The following is a 7,170-nucleotide window of genomic DNA, read 5'->3' on the forward strand; positions in this document are numbered from 1 at the left end:
GCGGCACTTCTCCGCAAACTTTTAGATTCATATTTTAAACAAAAATGGAGGCCCGCCGCAAGGAGTGAGACTTGGCACTTCAGCTTCACCATCAGTCCTTCCAAGGAATATTCAGGGTTCATTTCCTTTAGGACTGACTGGTTTCATCTCTCCTTGACCTGCATACAGGTTTTCAGGAAGCAGGTAAGGTGGTCTGTTTTTCCCATCTCTTGAAGAATTTTCCACAGTTTGTTGTGATCCACACAGTCAAAGGCTTTAGAGTAGTTCATGAATCAGAAACAGATGTCTTTCTGGAATTCTCTGGCTTCTTCTATGATCCAGTGGATGGAAAATGGAGGAAAAGAATAGAACCAAATTAATTGGAAAAGTATATGGGAAAGGTTAAATAGAGACGACTACAAACAGTGGAAGAAACTTCATTAGTAAAATGAGTTTACAGGGTAGATGATGAGCCTACTGTTTGGTGAATTCCAGGATTCCCGGTGACCTGCTTTCCCCCCGAGATCCCGGACATAGGTCCTCCTGTGTGTGTGTGTGTGTGTGTGTGTGTGTGTGTGTGTGTATCCAACACACAGAGTAATGTAGTACTGGAGCTCAGGAGAGGATGCACAGATTAGAAACAATCGTATATCATTTACATTCTAAGAGTGAGACGCCTCCCTGCGTGGGCTCGAGCCAGGAACTTTTCGGTTAACAGCCGAACTCCGTAACAGATTGCACCACAGAGACACGAGGAGAGCTTACTCCTCACTCCGACAGAAAGCAAGCATGCTTACGGAGCTAGCCGGAGCCACCTGTGTCTCTCAGAATAGCGTTTCCCCCTCCGAGCCTCGGACAACCTGAGAGACGGAGTCCACTTAGCGTGTTCATTCCCGCGGTTCCGGAAGCCGTGCGATTCCGAGGGCAGAAGGTCCCCGAAGTGTCCTCGCCGCGCGTTGCTCCAACTCCGCCGCAGATGCCAGCGGCCAGGAGACGTCCGGAGCTTGATCCAAGGGGAGCCCGAAGGAAGCTGATGGCTCCTGGTTAGCTCCGCCTTCATCCGACCATTTGCGCTTCTGGACATCGGTTTAGTAGACGAGGTGCGTGTGGCTGCAGCTGGAGAGATCACGTCCAACGAGGAAACGTGAAAAGGAGCGGAGAGCAGGCAAAAGCATGGATGAGACAATGAGACCTGCCAGGAAGCCTGTGAAGAGGCTCAGACAGATCGTGAGGGATAAAAGATAATTTTATCACCTAGCAGAAAAATTTGTTGTGCTGTTCAGTCACTCAGTCCTCTCGGACGTTTTGCGACCCCATGGACTGCAGCACGGAAGGCTTCCCTGTCCATCACCAACTCCTGGAGCTTGCTCAAACTCGTGTCCATTGAGTCGGTGATGCCATCCAATATCTCATCCTCTGTCACGCTCTTCTCCTCCTGCCTTCACTCTTTCTCACCAGCAAGGTCTTTCCCAATGAGTCAGCTCTTCTCATCAGGTGGCCAAAGTACTGGAGCTTCAGCTTCAGCATCAGTCCTTCCAGTGAGTATTCAGGACTGATTTCCTTGAGGATTGACTGGTTTGATCTCCTTGAATTCCAAGGCACTCTCAAGAGTCTTCTCCAACACCACAGTTCAAACGCATCAAGTCTTCCATGCTCAACCTTCTTTATGGTTCAGCTCTCACATCCAGACATGACTACTGGAAAAACCATATAGCATTGACTATATGGACCCTTGTTGGCAAGTAATGTCTCTGCTTTTTAATACGCTGTCTAGGTTGGTCATAGCTTTTCTTCCAGGGAGCAAGTGTCTTTTAATTTCAGGGCTGCAGTCACCATCTGCAGTGATTTTGGAGCCCTGGAAATAAAGTCTGTCACTATTTCCATTGCTTCCCCATCTATTTGCCATGAAGTGATGAGACCGGATGTCATGCTCTTAGGTTTTTGAATGCTGAGTGATAAACCAGCTTTTTCATTCTCCTCTTTCACCTTCATCAAGAGGCTCTTTGGTTCCTCTTTGCTTTTTGCCAAAGGGTGGTGTCATCTGCATGTCTGAGGGTCTTGATATTTCTCCCTGCAGTCTTGATTCCAGCTTGTGCTTCATCCAGCCTGGCATTTCGCGTGATGTATTCTGCGTACAAGTTAAATAAGCATGGTGACAATATACAGTCTTGACGTACTCCTTTCCTTTTTTGAACCAGTCCATTGATCCATGTCTGGTTCTAACTGTTGCTTCTTGAGCTCCATACAGGTTTCTCTGGAGACAGGTAAGGAGGTCTGGTATTCCCATCTCCTGAAGAATCTTCCACAGTTTGTTGTGATCCACGCCATCAAAGCCTTGAGTGTAGTCAATGAAGCAGAAATAGATGCTTTTCTGGAATTCTCTTGCTTTTTCTATGATCCAAAAGATGTTGGCAATTTGATCTCTGGTTCCTCTGCCTTTTCTAAATGCAGCTTGAACATCTGGAAGTTCTCGGTTCACATACTGTTGAAGCCTGGCTTGGAGAATTTTGAGCTTTACACTGCTAGCATGAGAAATTAGTGCAATTGTGCAGTGGTTTGAACGTCCTTTGGCACTGCCTTTCTTTGGGCTTGGAATGAAAACTGACCTTTTCCAGTCCTGTGGCCACTGCTGAGTTTTCCAAATTTGCTGGCAAATGAGTGCAGCAATTAAACAGCATCATCTTTTAGGATTTGAAATAGCTCAGCTGGAATTCTGCCACCTCCACTCGCTTTGTTTGCAGTGATGCTTCCTAAGTCCCTATGTTGACTTCACACTCCAAGATGTCTGGCTCTACGTGAGTGATCACACCACCCTGGTTATCTGTGTCATGAAGGTCTTTTTTGTATAGTTCTTCTATGTATTCTTGCCACTTCTTCTTACTATCTTCTGCTTCTGTCCTTTATTGTGCCCATCTTTGCATGTAATGTTCCCTTGGTATCTCTAGTTTTCTTGAAGAGATCTCTAGTCTTTCCCATTTTAATGGTTTTGCTCTATTTCTTTGCACTGTTCACTTTGGAAGGCTTTCTCATCTCTCCTTGCTCTTCTCTGGAACTCTGCATTCATTTGGGTATATCTTTCCTTTTCTCTGCCTTTTGCTTCTCTTCCTTTCTCGGCTATTTATAAGGCCTCCTCAGACAACCATTTTGGGCATTTTTCTTTTCTTTTTCTTGGGGATGGTTTTGATCAAGGCCTCCTGTACAATGTTGCAAACCTCCGCCCATAGTTCTCCAGGCACTCTGTCTATCAGATCGAATCCCTTGAATCTGTCACTTCCACTGTATAATCAATCATAAGGGATTTGATTTAGGTCATACCTGAATGGCCTAGTGGTTTTCCCTACTTTCTTCAATTTAAGTCTGACTTTGGCAATAGAGCGTCTCCATCTTCGGGCTGCAAAGAATAGAACCAGTGTGATTTTGGTATTGACCATCTAGTGATGTCCATGTATAGAGTCGTCTCTTGTGTTGTTTGAAGAGAGTGTTTGTTATGCCCGGCGCGTTCTCTTGGCAAAACTCTGAGGGAGAATCAGAGAAGAGCATGAAAGAGAGAAAAGCTCAAGCTTCTGTTGGTGTCCACAAATAAAACAGCAAACACAGTGTGAGTATATTTACGTGGGACAGTTGCCTTATGCCACGTTGTGTGTTGTGACTGTAGAGTGTAAGTGTTGCACTGTGGCAGCAGCAACCTTGGTTCAGATCCAGGCTAAGGCAAGGTAGTGTCTGTAGCCTGTCTTGCCATTTGCCTTTTTTCTTTTTTTTACTTTGACTTATAGTTGATTTTCAATGTCGTGTTTGTTTCAGGTGTACAACAAAGTGATTCAGTTACACACACATATACATCTAGTTTTGGTTCAGGTTATTTTTTCCTTACAGATTATTACAAAATATTGAGTATAGGTCCCTGGCTATACCCGAGGTGCTTGTTGGTTATCTGTTTTCTGCATACTAGTAGTGTGTATATGTTAATCCCAAACTTCTAATTTACCCCTCCCCCTTTCCCGTTCAGTAACCATAATGTTGTTTTCTATGTCTGTGGGTTTATTTCCGTTTTGTACATATGTTCCTTTGTATCAGTTTTAGTTTTGCGTTTTAGATTTCTCATATAAGCGATGTCATATGATATTTGTCTTTCTCTGCCAGGCTTACTTCACTAGGATGACAATCTCTTGGTCCATGCATGTTGCTGTAATTGGCATTACTTCATTCTTTTTTTTTTTTTTTTTTGGGTTGAGTAATAGTCTATCCATTTACTTTTAATTCCAGCACCAGCTATGCCCCCTAGTAGTGGTGGGAGAGCAGAATTTGCCACTGGCCTGGAAGCAAAATGCAGCAAGAAGAGGAGTAAATCCCACAGCACACAAACCTGCCAGTCAAAGCAAAACCTAGAATAACTGCTTGACTCCCTGTTGAGCAGAACACATCCCCAAAGTTTAAATATTGCCCTTCAAGGAGCCTTGCCTATAGTTACACTAACAAGATAACATGGTCATTGTTGTTTTTATTTTCTGGTAAAGATATGTCTAATATCAGTGGGGTTTTTCTTACACTAAAGGAGAAGGCGTACTGAAGAGGTTTACACTAAAATGCAAACTAGTCATCATGGTCTAGACCAGCTCCTTTCCATCCACCATCCACTGATTTTTACAGAAACAGTAAATCATTGAACTATAGGCACAGTTTGTTGAATTTTTGCAAACGTAATCAGCACCCAGATCAAGGTGTAGAAAATCTCCCCCACCCTTGAAATGCCACTTGAGCCACTTTCTAGGCAATTCCTACACTAGATCGCTTATTTTATGACCATTCTGAGGTCTACTGCAAGAGTGTACTGTTGCCTGCTCTTGAAATTCAAATGAAGGAAGCTACATTTTTGGTAACTGACTTTGCTTTCATGCAACATTTTGTTCATTAAACATATTCATAGTGTTATGCACATTTCACTACTTTTGGTATTAGTGGAGTAATTTTGTCGGGATTTTTTGGTGTCAACTGGTGTTCTTGATGAATATCCCATACCAATTTTTTGCATATTGTGCATTCATAGAAGTAGTACAATTGCTGGGCCATGAAGTAGGTACAAGATTAACTTTATTAGAAACTGCCAACAGTCTTCTAGAATGATTTTGAACTGACTGCTACAGGTGCAATTGCTCCACATTTGTCGGCATTTAGCGTATGAATTTTTTAAAAAGCAGTCATGCTGGAGGCTGTGTAATGTTATCTCCTTATCAGTGTGACGTTTATTTCCCGAATGAGTAAATATGTCAAGAGTATTTTCTTATAGCTTCTGGTCATTAAAATATTACCTTTGTGATCCCCGGCTTAGGCTTCACAGGAAAAGGGAACCAGGTGCTGTGGTCGGTCGCTGAGGTGTAGATGGATTTTCCTAAGTGTCTCTCAGAGACAGAGGCCCAAGCTCAGGGTATTCCCAGTGTCGACAGGTTTAGCTCCAGTGACTGGCCCAGCAATAGTGGACATGCCCAGCCTCCCAGGCTTTTACCATCTCCACCCACTTTCAGTTGAGCAAGTGCAGAATGTGTTTTTAAAATATTCTCTTTCAACCTATTCATTCACATTCATTTCCCTGAGTACTTTGAATGGCCAATTCATCTCACTACCATCAAGGGAAAACTGTTATCAGCAGCATAGGCAGATGGTTCATGTAAAAATCAACGTCAGAATATCAATACGATGGTGATCCAGGGAAATGCCCTGCCTCTCCAGCTGCTGTTGTTTGGAATCCCCGTGGTCTCTACCAGGCAGTGGGCACGGTTTCCCTTTTCCCTTGGAAGCTCGCTCAGAAGACCTGTTAGGACAAATGTTATGTCCACTGTAGGGCAAGAGGTGAGCGAGGGAGCGGGGCTGGTGGGCGGGGGCCAGGGGTGTGGACCAAGCCTGCAGAGGCAGCGGTAGATGAGGCAGCAACAGTGGCTGTGCGCGTATGTGGTTCCGGAAGAGCTGATGAAAGGCGGTGAGTCCGGTGGGTGAGAGTGGGTGCTCTGCCTGTGTGGGGAGGGGCGGGAGGATTGGGAGATCTTTGCTAGAATTACTTTGCGGGGAGTGATTTGGTAAGGGTGGGGGAGGGGAGGAGGGCGACCCTGAGTGCAAGATGGTGGCCAGACGGGTCCATGCTTATAGTTAGCTGGCAGCAGAGATTCCGTGATCTTGAAGGTGCTTTCTCCAATGGAACGTCTTGTCCGTTGCCTTCCCGGCGTTCTGACCTCTGTGATTTCCCTACTAGGGTGAAATCGACTTCAGAATTTCTGCTCGATAATCCCTATATAGTAAAATGTCTATATTCCTTCAGGTGAACTGAGGAAAGGACAAACTCAATAGTTTAAAGTAGCAGGGGACGGATAGGCATTACCTGGGAAACGTGCCAGAGGGCTTCATCCATGTATCAAAGTGTATCTTCCATACCTGGCTGATAAAAAAATTTTGTACCTCTTGATTTTGGTGATTATTTCACATCAAATAGCTGTTCATTCATGATTTGTGCATCTTGTTCTGTGAATACACCTTAATAATTTTTATCTCGGATAGAATGGGCGGTCACGTGTTGCAGAACCCAGTGCAGACCATTACCGTGTTGAAGAAAAAGAAGTCAGACGCCACGTGAAACACGGAGGCCATGCCGTGACTCGGATTCGAACCGAGGTTGCTGCGGCCACAACGCAGAGTACTAACCACTATACGATCACGGCGCGCCACATACCAGGCGATGAGAACGGTCTTTACTGTCTGTCCTTTGACGTGAAATGATTTCGATCGTTGCGCTGCTTTATTCTTGGGAACTGCAGCTATTCGTTTTCTCTCTTTCATGCTCGCTCGTCGGTTTCCCCGCTCTGTCTCTCAATTCTGATACATTGTGACAAAAGGAAACACAATCAAACCAAACACCAATTCTCATCTCCCCAGATGCGGCACGTTCCTTCTGGGAAGTCTGGCGGTCCTCGTCCCCACCTCGCCGGCTTCTTTTCCAGCTCTTCGCAGTCGTCCCTTTGGATCCACCTTCCCGGTTAGCTGGTTCCGGCTCCCGCCCCACCGACCGCGGTCGAGCCGAGGGAGGGCAACACCAGCGGTGCAGACGGCCGGGTGAAGGCGGAGCAAAGAACCGAAAGAACCAGTACGGAGCCCACCCGACGTCCAACCTCCCTCCGGCCCCCTCGGCTCCGGCCCGGGGCGTCTCCG

General features: G+C 45.6%; 1 non-coding gene across 1 annotated transcript; it reads right to left on the reverse strand.

Annotated features, from left to right (window-relative positions):
* Positions 1-6,611: 6,611 nt before the first annotated feature.
* Positions 6,612-6,683, reverse strand: TRNAH-GUG (transfer RNA histidin (anticodon GUG)). The gene has a single exon. It is a non-coding gene; the product is annotated as a tRNA-His (tRNA).
* Positions 6,684-7,170: the final 487 nt, after the last annotated feature.

The sequence above is a fragment of the Bubalus kerabau genome, chromosome 6 (assembly GCF_029407905.1).
Source record: "Bubalus kerabau isolate K-KA32 ecotype Philippines breed swamp buffalo chromosome 6, PCC_UOA_SB_1v2, whole genome shotgun sequence".
NCBI classification, from domain to species: Eukaryota; Metazoa; Chordata; class Mammalia; order Artiodactyla; family Bovidae; genus Bubalus; species Bubalus kerabau.